Source organism: Manis pentadactyla, chromosome 8 (genome assembly GCF_030020395.1).
Source record: "Manis pentadactyla isolate mManPen7 chromosome 8, mManPen7.hap1, whole genome shotgun sequence".
Classification (NCBI taxonomy): domain Eukaryota; kingdom Metazoa; phylum Chordata; class Mammalia; order Pholidota; family Manidae; genus Manis; species Manis pentadactyla.
This window is the reverse complement of record NC_080026.1, coordinates 91,912,940-91,926,931: the sequence shown is the minus strand read 5'-3', so window position 1 is coordinate 91,926,931 and position 13,992 is coordinate 91,912,940. Positions and strand designations below refer to the sequence as shown.

The 13,992-nt window shown below is 35.6% G+C and overlaps 1 long non-coding RNA gene across 1 annotated transcript; it reads left to right on the top strand.

Moving 5' to 3' along the window:
• Positions 1-9,397: 9,397 nt before the first annotated feature.
• LOC130684596 (uncharacterized) lies at positions 9,398-13,686 on the top strand. The gene is made up of 3 exons (XR_008998929.1): positions 9,398-9,610; positions 11,095-11,292; positions 13,581-13,686. It is a non-coding gene; the product is annotated as an uncharacterized LOC130684596 (long non-coding RNA).
• Positions 13,687-13,992: the final 306 nt, after the last annotated feature.

The following is a 13,992-nucleotide window of genomic DNA, read 5'->3' as shown; positions in this document are numbered from 1 at the left end:
CAAACTAGTATTTTATCATACTTTTTTGATATTTGCTAATTTGACAGATAGTATATTTCACTATAAGTCTAATTTGTATTTCTCTAGTTATCTTTTTGTTTAAAAACCATTTGTATTTTTCTTCCTGTGAACTTTATACTCTTATCCTTTGCCTTTTTAGTTTGGGTTGTGGGTTTGTTTTTTTTTTTGCTTAATAGGACCTTATTACATATTCAGGAAATTAGCCTTTTAAGGATATAAATTGCATAACTCTCTTCCCGCATTGCCAATTTTCTTGACTTTGATTATAGATCTTTTTGCCTTAGAGCAAATTTTGATTTTCATTAATTTGAATTTATTTTTCTCTTATGGCTTCTTGATTTTATATTGTATTTAGACTTTTTCTAAAATTTGAAATAGTTTCAAGGAATTATTTTTTATTACTTTGACTTAGTTACAAAAAAATACTTAAATGGGTATAGTCTGAAAAAATTGATACAACTGCTTGTGGGGCTAGTCCCACAGCAGTTACTCTACTGAATGTTTTGTGTAACTTTTTCTTAATTTTAAAAATATAAGGTAAAGCATGTTTGTCATTTATCTCCAATCAGTATATTGTATTCTTCTGAGATTTTTATTTTTCATATCATATTCCCAAGATTCATTTATATTTAGTTGTAATCAATTTCACTGCTGTATAATACTCCATTGTGTATACTGAAATTTATCCATTCTCCTGTTGACTACTTAGATTTTTTTTTATCTTATAGTGCTTCTTTATTACACATGCCTGTGGTACACTTGTGCAAGAGTTCATATTCCAAGGGGTGGACTTACTGGGTCAGAGGATGTGAAGAGGGCTATCTCATTGTGACTTGAAATAGCATTCTTCTGATTACTAATGAAATGCAGCATCTATTTATGTTTTTATTGGCTATTTGTCTATTCTAGTTCCACTCTGTGAAATCCTTTTGTTCTTCTCTTCTCTTTACTTGCTGTCCTTTTATTTTATTTTTTATTAGTATGTAGGATTTCCTTATTCTTGATTTGAATTCTTCATCAGTTAAATATGTTGCTAAGCCAGGTGACAAATATTTCAAGGGTAGATTAGATTAGAAATGTAAGCTGGCAAAGCTGACCTACACTATAATTAGGAAATAGGAAAATTTTTAGTCAAATCAGCAAGTTAAAAGCAGTGCTGCATAATTTGGAAAAGCAATTGTTTATCACTCAGAAGACTTGGATTGTTTGCTTTCTAGGCATGTAACTTCCAAGTTTAAGATACTGTTTCTGAGCACCATGATCATCAGTAATTATTATCAAGCTTGGTGTAACTGACTTCCGTTCACATGGTTCCAGTTACTCAGTTATTAAATAATTGCTTCTTTTTCCAATTAAAAACGTTTTACTGTAATGCATTATTAGGAAATATTTTTTAAGAAATGAAGATAAAGGTGAAAACCCTCTTCCCAAACACATTCCTTTCTTTTTTAAAAATATGACCACTCTTGATAGTCCATCTGTGTTTATAAACAATTACTGTATATATTTGTATTTTTTAATTTTTATAAATGGGATCATGTATATATAAATGTTGCTTGTTAATTTATGCTATTTTTTTGGTATCATTAATCTACAATTACATGAGGAACATTAGGTTTACCAGACTTCCCCCATCACCAACTACCCCCCACAAGCCCCATTGCAGTCACTGTCTATCAGGGTAGTAAGATGCTGTAGACTCACTACTTGTGTTCTCTGTGTTGTACAGCCTTCCCCGTACACCCCCACATTATACATGCTAGTCATAATGCCCCCTTTCCTTTCCCCACCTTGATTATCCCTCCCTTCCCACCCATCCTCCCCAGTCCCTTTCCCTTTGGTAACTCTGAGTCCATTCTTGGGTTCTGTGAGTCTTCTGCTGTTTTGCTCCTTCAGTTTTTTCTTTGTTCTTATACTCCACAGATGAGTGAAATCATTTGATACTTGTCTTTCTCTGCCTGGCTTATTTCACTGAGCATAATACCCTCTAGCTCCATCCATGTTGTTGCAAATTGTAGGATTTGTTTTCTTCTTATGGCTGAATAATATGCCATTGTGTGTATGTACCACATCTTCTTTATCCATTCATCTATTGATGGACACTTAGGTTGCTTCCATTTCTTGGCTATTGTAAACACTGCTGCAATAAACATAGGGGTGCATATGTCTTTTTCAAATTGGGCTGCTGCATTCTTAGGGTAAATTCCTAGGAGTGGAATATTCCTGGTTCAAATGGTATTTCTATTTTGAGCTTTTTGAGGAACCTCCATACTGCTTTCCACAATGAATGAACTAATTTATATTCCCACCAGCAGTGTAGGAGGGTTCCCCTTACTCCATAACCTCACCAACATTTGTTGTTGTTTGTCTTTTGGATGGTGGTGATCCTTACTGGTGTGAGGTGATATCTCATTGTGGTTTTAATTTGCATTTCTCTGATGACTAGCAATGTGGAGCATCTTTTTCATGTGCCTGTTGGCCATCTGAATTTCTTCTTTGGAGAACTGTCTGTTCAGCTCCTCTGACCATTTTTTTATTGGACTATTTGCTTTTTGTTTGTTGAGGTGTGTGAGCTCGTTATATATTTTGGATGTCAACCCTTTATTGGATCTGTCATTTATGAATATATTCTCCCATAATGTAGGATGCCTTTTTGTTCTATTGGTGGTGTCTTTTGCTGTACAGAAGCTTTTCAGCTTGATATAGTCCCACTTGTTCATTTTTACTTTTGTTTGCTCTGCCTGGGGTGATATGTTCATGAAGAAGTTGTTCATGTTTATGTCCAAGAGATTTTTGCCTGTGTTTTTTTCTAAGAGTTTTATGGTTTCATGACTTACGTTCAGGTCTTTGATCCATTTTGAATTTACTTTTGTGTATGGGGTTAGACAATGATCCAGTTTCATTCTCTTACATGTAGCTATCCAGTTTTGCCAACACCAGCTGTTGAAGAGGCTGTCATTTCCCCATTGTATATCCATGGCTCCTTTATTGCATATTAATTGGCCATATATGTTTGGGTTAATATCTGGACTCTCAGTTCTGCTCCACTGGTCTGTGGGTCTGATCTTGTGCCAGTAGCCAGTACCAAATTGTGTTAATTACTGTGGCTTTGTAGTAGAGCTTGAAGTTGGCAAGTGAGATCCCCCTGCTTTATTCTTCCTTCTCAGGATTGCTTTGGCTATTTGGGGTCTTTTGTGGTTCCATATGAATTTTAGAACTATTTGTTCCAGTTCGTTGAAGAATGCTGTAGGTATTTTGATAGGGATTGCATTGAATCTGTATATTGCTTTAGGGAGGATGGCCGTTTTGATAACATTAATTCTTCCTTTCCATGAGCATGGGATGTATTTATATTTTTTGGTGTCTTCTTTAATTTCTCTCATAGTGTCTTATAGTTCTCAGAGTATAGGTCTTTCACTTCCTTGGTTAGGTTTATTCCTAGGTATTTCATTCTTTTTGATGCAATTGTGAATGGAATTGTTTTCCTGATTTCTCTTTCCTCTAGTTCATTGTTAGTATACAGGAATGCAACAGATTTCTGTGCATTAATTTTGTATCCTTTAACTTTGCTGAATTCAGATATTAGATCTGTTAGTTTTGGAGGGAATTCTTTAGGGTTTTTTTAATATACATTATCATGTCATCTGCAAACAGTGATACTTTAATTTCTTCCTTACCAATCTGGATGCCTTTTATTTCTTTATGTTGTCTGATTGTCATGGCTAGGACCTCCTGAATTATGTTGAATAAAAGTGGGGAGGGTGGGCATCTTTGCCTTTTCCCAATCTTAAAAAGCTCTCAGCTTCTCGCTGGTAAGTGTGATGTTGGCTGTGGATTTGTCATGTATGGCCTTTATTATGTTGAGGTACTTGTCCTCTATACCCATTTTGTTGAGAGTTTTTATCATGAATGGATGTTGAATTATGTCAAATGCTTTTTCAGCATCTATGGAGATGATTTATGGTTTTTGTTCTTTTTGTTGATGTAGTATATGATGTTGATGAATTTTTGAATACTGTACCATCCTTGCATCCCTGGAATAAATTCTCCCTGATCATGATGGATGATCTTTTTGACATATTTTTGAGTTTGGTTTGCTAATATTTTGTTGAATATTTTTGCATCTATGTTCATCAGGGATATTGGTCTGTAATTTTCTCTTTTGTGTGATGTCTTTGTCTGGTTTTGGTATTAGAGTGATGCTGGCCTCATAGAATGAGTTTGGGAGTACTCCCTCCTCTTCTACGTTTTGGAAAACTAAAAGGAGAATGGGCACTAGGTCTTCAGTAAATGTTTGATAAAATTCAGCATTGAAGCCTTCTGGTCTAGGGCTTTTGTTAGGTAGTTTTTATTACCAAATCAGTTTCATTGCTGGCAATTGGTCTGTTCAGATTTTTTTGTTTCTTCCTGGGTCAGCCTTGGAAGGTTGTATTTTTCTAGAAAGTTATCCATTTCTACTAGGTTATCCAGTTTCTTAGCATATAATTTTTCATAGTATTCTTTAATAGTTATTTGTGTTTCGGTGGTGTCCATAGTGATTTTTACTTTCTCATTTTTTATTCTGTTTATGTGTATAGACTCTCTTTTTTTCTTGATAAGTCTGGCTAGGGGTTTATTTATTTTGTTTATTTTCTCAAAGAACCAGTTCCTGCTTTCATTGACTCTTTCTATTGTTTCATTCTTCTTGATTTTATTTATTTCTGCTCTAATCTTTATAATGTCCCTCCTTCTACTAACATTGGGCCTTATTTGTTCTTTTTCTAATTCCATTAATTGTGAGTTTAGACTGTCCATATGGGATTGTTCTTCTTTCCTGAGGTAGGCCTGTATTGCAGTATAGCATGACCTTTGTGGTGTCCCACAGATTTTGCGGTGTTGAATTATTATTGTCATTTGTCTCCATATATTCTTGATCTCTGTTTTTATTTGGTCATTGATCTATTGATTATTTAACGGAGCATGTTGTTAAGCCTCCCTGTGTTTGTGGGCTTTTTTGTTTCCTTTGAGTAAGTTATTTCTAGTTTCAAACCTTTGTGGTCTGAGAAGGTGGTTGGTACAATTTCAGTCTTTTTGAATTTACTGAGGCTCTTTTTGTGGCCTTGTATATGATCTATTCTTGAAAATGTTCCATATGCACTTGAGAAGAATGTGTATCCTGCTGCTTTTGGGTGGAGTGTTTTGTAGATGTCTGTTAGGTCCAACTGTTCTGTGTTGTTCAGTGCCTTTGTCTCCTTATTTTCTGTCTGGTTGAACTATCCTTTGAGTGAGCATATAGACAGGTCTTCTTTTTTTTATCCATTCAGTGACTTTATCTCTTTTAATTGGTGCATTCAGACCATTTACATTTAGTGTGATTATCGATAAGTGTGTACTTATTGCCATTGCTGGCTTTAGATTAGTGGTTACCAAAGGTTCAAGGGTAACTTCCTTACTATCTAACAGTCTAATTTAACTCAATTTGTATGCTATTACAAACACAACCTAAAGTTTCTTTTTTCCCCCTCCTTTTTCTTCCTCCTCCATTCTTTATATATTAAGTATCATATTCTGTACTCTTTGTCTATCCCTTGACTGACTTTGGGGGTAGTTGATTTGATTTTGAATCTGCTTTAAATTAATTGTTCTACTCTCTTTACTGTAGTTTTATTTCCTCTGGTGACAGCTATTTAGCCTTAGGAACACTTCCATTTATAGCAGTCACTCCAAAATAAACTGTAGAGATGGTTTTTGGGAAGTAAATTCTCTCAGCTTTTGCTTATCTAGAAATCATTTAATCCCTCTTTTAAATTTAAATGATAATCTTGCCAGATCAAGTAGTCTTGGTTCCAGGCTCTTCAGCTTCATTTCATTAAATACATCATGCCGCTCCCTTCTGTTCTGTAAGGTTTCTGCTGAGAAGACTGATGTTAGCCTGATGGGGGCTTTCCTTTGTATGTGATCTTATTTCTCTCTCTGACTACTTTTAGTAGTCTGTCCTGATCCTTGATCTTTGCCATTTTAATTACTATATGTCTTTGTGTTGTCTTTCTTGGGTCCCTTGTGTTGAGAGATCTGTGCACCTCCATGGCCTGAGAGACTATCTCCTTCACCAGACTGGGGAATTTTTCAGCAATTACCTCCTCAAAGACACTTTCTTTCCCTTTTTCTCTCTCTACTTCTTCTGGTACCCCTATAATGAGAATATTGTTCCATTTGGATTGGTTACACAGTTCTCTCAATATTCTTTTCATTCCTAGAGATCCTTTTTCTCTCTGTGCCTCAGCTTCTTTGTATTCCTCTTCTCTAATTTCTGTTTCATTTACTGTCTCCTCTACTATATCTAATCTGCTTTTAAATCCCTCCATTGTATTTTTCATTTCATGTATTGTATTCTTTAATAATTGAATCTCACTCCTTAATTCTACCCTGAGTTCTTGAATTTTTTTTCTGTACGTGCAAGAGCACGTTTATGAATTTTATTTTGACTTTCTTTCCAGAAGATTGATGATTTCTGTTTCACTTGGTGCTTTTTCTGGTGTTGGTGAGATTTTGGTTTGAACCAGGTTCATTTGACATTTCATATTTTTATGTGCCACTCTCTAGTGCCCAGAAGCTCTACTTTGTGGAGCTGCTCAGCCCCTGGAGCAATGTTTGGGGTCACGGGGGTGCAACGCTGTTGCCTAGGGTTAGGAAAGAGCTGTTTCTTGCTTCCTGGCTGCTGTTCCTGTCTCCACCACCATAACCAATGGGCCAAGTGCACAAGCATATAGCTCTCTATGTGTTTGTAGCTAGTGTAGGTGGGGTTTCTCACTCACTGGCCTGATGCCAGGGCAAGGACTGCCAGTTTACATGCTGGTGCCGGCCCAGAGGAAGGTGCAGCAGGCTGCGTATCATTGTGGGGGGCCTTGGAGCTGTGTAGCCAGTTATGGGGATGGAGCGCCTGAAGCTCCTCAATGTTCCCAACCTGCTGGGCAGAGTGCACCCAGACAATATTGTCCACTGCCCTTTGTCCTGAGCAGCAAGCTCTGTGCAATCCTTGCCTCTTTCGCAGCCCTCTCTCTGTTAGTAAGTGTCTCTCAGACTGTCTGCCTTTCTTTTGTCCCAGAGCATCTGGGTGTGGGTCCCTCTTTTCTACAAGCAGCTGGAATCTCAGTCTCTGCAAGTATTCCATGTGTCTTAGCTTTCCAACCCCACTAATCTCCAGAGCACCCTGCAGTGTAGGCTCATGCTCCCAGAGCAGATCTCCAGGACTGGGTGTTTAGCAGTCCTAGGCTTCCACCCCCTCCTTTCTCTGTTTCTCTTCCTCCCACCAGTGAGCTGTGGTGGGGAAGGGCTTGGGTCCTGCTGGATCACGGCTTTGGTACGTTACCCTGTTCCATGAGTTCTGTTCTTTTCTCCAGGTGTATGCAGTCTGCCTCAGCCTTCTTTCCTATTGTTCTCTTAGGATTTGTTGTATTAACTATATTTTCCTATTGTATGTGGTTTTGTGAGGTGGCCTTTGTCTTACCTCTCACACTACCATCTTTAATCTGAGGACTCTAATAAGTTGATTTTTGGATGAAGTCAGATAAGGATAAATACAGAATGTGGACATTACAAATAAAGGCATTATGTGTTACCTATATTTGACTATGTAATTTGTGAATATTTTATCTAGACATGACTATGTAATTTGTTACACACCTTGTTCACAGTTGTATTTATTTTATTTATAATAAAAATTTTTAATTCTAAGATTAATTAAGATTCTAAGGTTTACTTTAACATTTTCCTATTTTGTGGTTAGGAGATACTTACAGCACAGCTGGCAGAGAAAGACAGTAACCTCAAAAGTGGCGAGAAGAACGGGATCAGCTGGTCGCAGCTTTAGAAGTACAGTTGAAAGCCCTGACCTCCAGTAACATACAGAAGGATAATGAAATGGAACAATTCAAAAAGATCACATCAGAAGCTTCTGGAACAGTCAGTAGAATCCCAGTCTTTCTGTCTTTTTTAATTGAACATATGGAATTTTTCAAAATTATTTAATTGATTTACTCTAAGGATTAAAGCTTAAGTTTCAGTCAATTGGAAGGGAATCAGAGTTTGAAAAATTATTTGGATATTTCTCATGAATTTTGCATTTTCTGAGTTTATCATTATGATTGATTTGTCAATGACTAAATGAGAAGTAGGACTCTCTCCAATATTTTGGTTGTAGATCCCATGTAGAGTAATTGAAAATAAGCAATTTGTGATGTAGTCCTTAATCTACCTTTAAAATGTGGAAATGTGATTCAACTTGAACTTTTGGTGATATTTAAATACTTGGACTCACCCTAAGTTTACTGAATGAAGATGAATTATTCTGAAAATAAGCACAATGGTGAGTCATTCAATAGTTACTTTTGTAATACTACATTAGGGCTGGGCACCCTATATGAAGGGAGGATTCCATTTCACAGATAACGCCTTCCCAGTTACATTGAATCAGGATACATCTGAAGCTAATCTTTCCAGAATTAAATGATCTATACTTAAAAATATGCTGCTTTAAATAGTGTTCAGGCAATAGGAATATAAATGTGTGTGTGTGTGTGTGTGCGCGTGCATGCGTGCATGTACATGGACCTACCTGTCTCTCACATCAAAAGGCTTCCTGATTCTAAGAGAAAGACTGCTCAAAAAGAGGTGGTAGCATGTAGTAAAATGGCAAAGGCTAGAAAATTGGAAAAACTAGATATCACTGCTGTCACTCTGGTTTTGGGACCTTTGGAAAAATTACTTAACATTTCTGAACTTTATCTAAATCAATAATGTCTGCCTAACAGAGTTGTGAAAATTAATTGAGAGCATTTGTGAAACAGCACAATTTTTACCACAGTGGAAGTCAGTGTATTACTTTCCTCATGAATTAAATAAAATCTTTCTTGTTTGGCAACAATGGGTAGATGACATAAGAGATGAATCTGACTTTGTATTTCGATGGCAGTGGTGAGAAGGCCCATATTGAAATTTATGAAGTTGAAAATGTTATCTGATATTTTTCTACAGATCCCTTAAATAGGATTTGGGTCTAGAACATACACTTTGGCTGTAAAGTGGGATGAAGAGTGTGTGGCAAGAAAAAAGTTTTCATTATCAATATGATGTTTTCTACACTAATGCTATATAGTTGCATTCCAAAGATTTCTCTAGTTTTTCTAGATGGACAAGTAGGAATAGCAGTTCTTGCCAAATCTAACTCAGAGTTGCAGTGAAAGTAACTTGAGAGTTTGAAAGTAATCTTTCAGATTTCTTTTTAGATCAGACCCAGAAGAGAATGAAAAGACTCCCAGTCTTTCTTTCCTGACTCTGAGGATGAAACAGAAGAGGAAGAAGGGTTAGGGGGTTTTGAAGAAGTCTTTAATTACTTTCACTATTTAATCCACCCAAACCTTGATTTCATATTCTTTGGATGAAGTATTTTAATATATTTTCAGATACAGTGGATTGTTGCTGTAATGTTTCCTTACTTTAGGAAAAACAAACCATGGATGTCAAGCCCAGAAATATGACTCCAGTGGATCCTGGTGGAACTGAAACCGAGTCTCAGTCAACAAGTTTTGAAATTTCTAGGAATGAAGTAGAGGTGGGCATTGGTTCCACTTTTTTACTTTCCTTACCAGTGACCTTTAATTATGAAATAACATTTGCAAGTATGATTTAATCAGTTACCTGTAGTACCTTGTCGGTACCTTGCTGTACAGATAACTACATGTGCTCTGAGTTGTGGGAAGGAAAACTAAAGGCTTTTGAGGAGAGTTGAAATTCTTTTGGGAGATTAGGTTCCTAAATGATGTTAATTTTCTCTCAAAATGACATTGATCTCAAACAGCAGGTTTGTTAATATAAATAAACTTGGTTGTCAGAAATAGAAAATACCACAAAAGATAAAATGGATGAATATTTGCCCTCTAAGAGGTCCCTTTATTAAAGATGCTGTTAAATAGTATTTTTTTTTTTTTGAAATTGTGGCCATTTAATAACTTTGTCACCAAATTTCGTAGCTCACAGTGAGTTTCCTTAACTTGCCCTGGGCCTAGGGTTCTGTGAATCACTTTGGTTAATATAGGGATTCTTAGGTTTGTATGGAATAGATAAAAGTTCTATGTCACTTAAAGGTTTAAAGATAAAATTACTTTTCAAATTTTGTTTTTTTAAACATGAGGAACATTTAACATTTAGTGTTGGGAATATTGCCAACACTGAGGATACAAGCATGAATAAGACATGATCACCATCCTCCAGAAGTAAAGAATCTAATAAGACAGATACCTGAATTAAATGACTGCCTTATTTGAGTTTTCCGTACGGGCTAAATGTTTCAAAGAGAATGCTGAGAAGAAACACTGAGGAGGTTATGAATTTCACCTCCGTGGCTGTGGGCGTGGATTAGAGAGGGTAACACCAAAGTAGGTCTGGAAGGTGAATAGAAATTTACCAAACAGAACAGGAATAGAAGGACATTTTAATCTGGGGAAAGAACACAAGCCATTCCTTTTACCTTGGCCTTTTCTGATAGCTTTTGGTAGAAATACCAAATAATTGGTATTGGCCTTGGAGACTAATACAGGGCAGAAGTTACACGGCTTCTTGTGACTGAGCCTCAGGAAAACCCTGACGTTACTCCCACCACATTCTCTTGGACCTAGAAGTTGTTCTGACCGGCCCGGATTTGGGAAATGGGAATGAGACTCCATCTCTCAAGGTGAGAGTAGCAGAGAATTTACAGCAAAGTTTACTATACCATAATTAGAGTGGTTACTAAAAATTCTACTCTTCCCTTGGAAATTTCTGATTTAGTAATTTGTAGTAGGGTCCAAGACTCTTTAAAACACATTCTTTAGGTAGTTCTTATGATCCTTAGTTTGGGAACTACTAATCTCTTAAGTTTCCCCTTAACATGTGTAAACTTGGAGAGGGTAGATGTAACTCAATCTTTCTGTTCTTGCTCTGGCAAATTTTTATCTTTTATAATTCATTATCTTTAATAGGTATCTTGGAGAATTCTTTGTGATTTATAAATTAATATTCTGTAGATAAGATTTGTTTTCTTTTTAAATTCTGTTGTAGGATGGATCTGTACTTCTTGAATCTTGCGAGGTGTCAACAGAAAGTAATCAAACTACTTGATTCCCAAAACCTGAGTTAGAGATTCAATTTACACCTTTACGGCCAAAAGAAATGACAGTGAAGCACCCTGGCTGTACCACACCAGTAGCTGTTAAGATTTCCAAGGCCCGGAAGAGGAAGGGTAATGAAATGGAGGAGGTAAATACTTAACTGATAGGTGATTTTAAAAAGCAACCCTTATAATGATGAAGCTCAGTTACAATATATATAAATACTGTTACATTGCCCTCCTGATTATAAACGGTTTAGAGACTAAAATCACAATTTAAGGCATATTTCATACTCTTTTGGAATATCAATGTAGTTTATAGTCCTCAAACAGAAAGTTTATGGATATAAAAATACATAGTTTATCCCTTGCTTCAGTGAAGCTATGATAGATCAAGGGATGGTGGGTCATACTAGAGAGCTGTTTTAATATACTCATCTTGTTCAAACTTAGTCACTTTCCTTCCAATGGAGAAGAAAAGGGTTATAAAGAAATTAGAGAAACTAGAGCTAATTTGCTTGAGTATAATCTCATTTAACTAAAATCTTAGGTTTGTGTGGTCATAGCAGGTTTTAGAAAAAAAATTATTTGTTTTTAACAGCCAGTATATTAAAATTAGGGCCTCTGTGTAGTAGTAGGCTAAAGACTATTTACTTCTCATTGTAGCTTCCTGGTTGTAGGGTCACCAAACCTATATCTGAGTCATGCAGTTTTGACATGTCATAAACTTTCTGATCCTGAAGTTTCCTACTTTGGGAAAAAAAAGATTAGTTGTATGTTTAAAATGCTTATTAGCTTTTGCTACACATGTGGTAGATACATAATAAATGATAATATTTATTTTAAAAGTATTTTAAGTTCAAAATTAATTATAAACTCTCTAGCATAATAACTTTTTCTCCAACTTCTTGTTTTTACTCCTTTATAGAGTAGTATATTTTCAAGCTGGTGGAAGAGCAGAAATAGTATTTAACCATACACCTGAGGCTCTCTGTCAGGTAATAAATTTGCTAAACGAATATTATTTAGCATATTTCCTGCTACACCTAGAACACCTTCAGAGACTGTTTTGTAGAGCCTTAGTTAATCTTTAATATGTATTTATTCAATTTATATTTAATACATATTAGATACCATTAAAATACTAAGTATTTTAATATCATCATCATCTATGTTAAATTGACTTTTCATTGATTCATTTTTTTTCAAGAGGAAAGGAAAAACTGATTGTATACTCCAGGGTTAAAATACAATTATTTTATTTAGTTTATTGTTGGCATATACTCACCATGTATATTTCAGAAAAGATATATAGATTGTTGCAGATAAGTCATGTAGAAACTTAAACATTTTAGCTGATTTTGCTAGCTCTTTACTGCCATAATTAACTGAGTGTTAAGATCCTCATGAAAATCATTTATATGGTGCTATATTCTAATCCAGTGAAGACTCAAAGAGCTGTTTACTGAATACTACAAGTGTGATGGAGTTAAGTCTTTTTTCATTTGCTTCCCATGATTAGCATCTGTGTTCCCCCTTTTAGAGGCAACTTCTTATAACTCTTATAGCATTTACTTTGTAACTTGAATTCTGGGGTTCAGTTGTTATTCTTTCTTTGCTTCTCTTCTTGCTTTTTTTTCCCCATGTATGCGTGTAATCTTTGGTTTAATGAGGATTTGTACCAGTTCAATTCAGTTAGTATAGTACAGAAGGTTTTGTCCTAAGTGAGGTTATGGGTATAAAAGAGGAATAAGATGTCCTGCCTGTATTTAGTAGGGAAAATAGTTTATATTTTACTTCCACAGTTTACCTGTGTTTCTACTGAAGATTTTTGTTTTTGTTTTATTTTGTTTTCAATGCTACCAAATTTCAGAGGTCTTAAACATAGATGCTCTGCATGATTTGAGAGTTAGGGAAAGATACGTATATTACTGTGATGTATGTTAGAGATGAAATTCAAATAAAAGATGTTACACCTTCTATTTTTCATTTAGCTCATATAATTTCATTATATTCTGTGTGAAAAATTCATACTTTCAATCATTTTGCTGTATGTGTATTAAATCATCACATATATCTTAAACTTATGCATGTTATATGCCAATAATATCTCAGTACGGTTGGGGAAAAAATTTCATACCTTCACTTATGGTTTCTCAGCTTTAGAACGATTGACATTTTGAACTAGATACTTTTTGGTTTGGAAGGATATCCTGTGCATTGTGGGGCTTTAGTAGCATTCCTGGCCTTCACCCACTAGCTGCCAATGAAACCCTCCTTTCCCGCAGAAATGACAACCAAAAGTATGTCCAGACATTGCCCATTATGCCTGGGGTCAAAATTGCCCCTTGGGGAGGAACAATTCTTTTTTTTTGTAAGTACAGAGAAAGGAAATATTGTCAACAAATTAACCAGTGCTGAAATTGATTATCTTTAGGGCTTGGTGAAATATGAAAATAAGAAGAATGCTACACCCAGAACTAATTTGAAGTCCCCTGTTTCTGAGCATAGCAATTCTCCTCTCAAAAAGGAACAGAAGATTTGTCTTTTAATTTGTCCAAAACTGACCATTTCAATATTTACTTATAAAGTAAATATAAAAATAAAGGTGTCCAATTTGATTAGTAGTTATCCAGAAATCCAGTTTTGTCCAATCATAACTCACTTATCTTCTGTTTCCTGTTCATCTAATTTAGCAGTTGGCCAGTTGCAGGCTCCTTTTGTTGTGTTCACTTCTGACTTAGCACTCTGTCTGTCACACCAATTTTGCCAATCTCTGGCACTTTCATCCCTCTTCTCATATATTTAAACCCAAGTTTCTGCCTGAGAATTCATAACCTGGGTCTGGC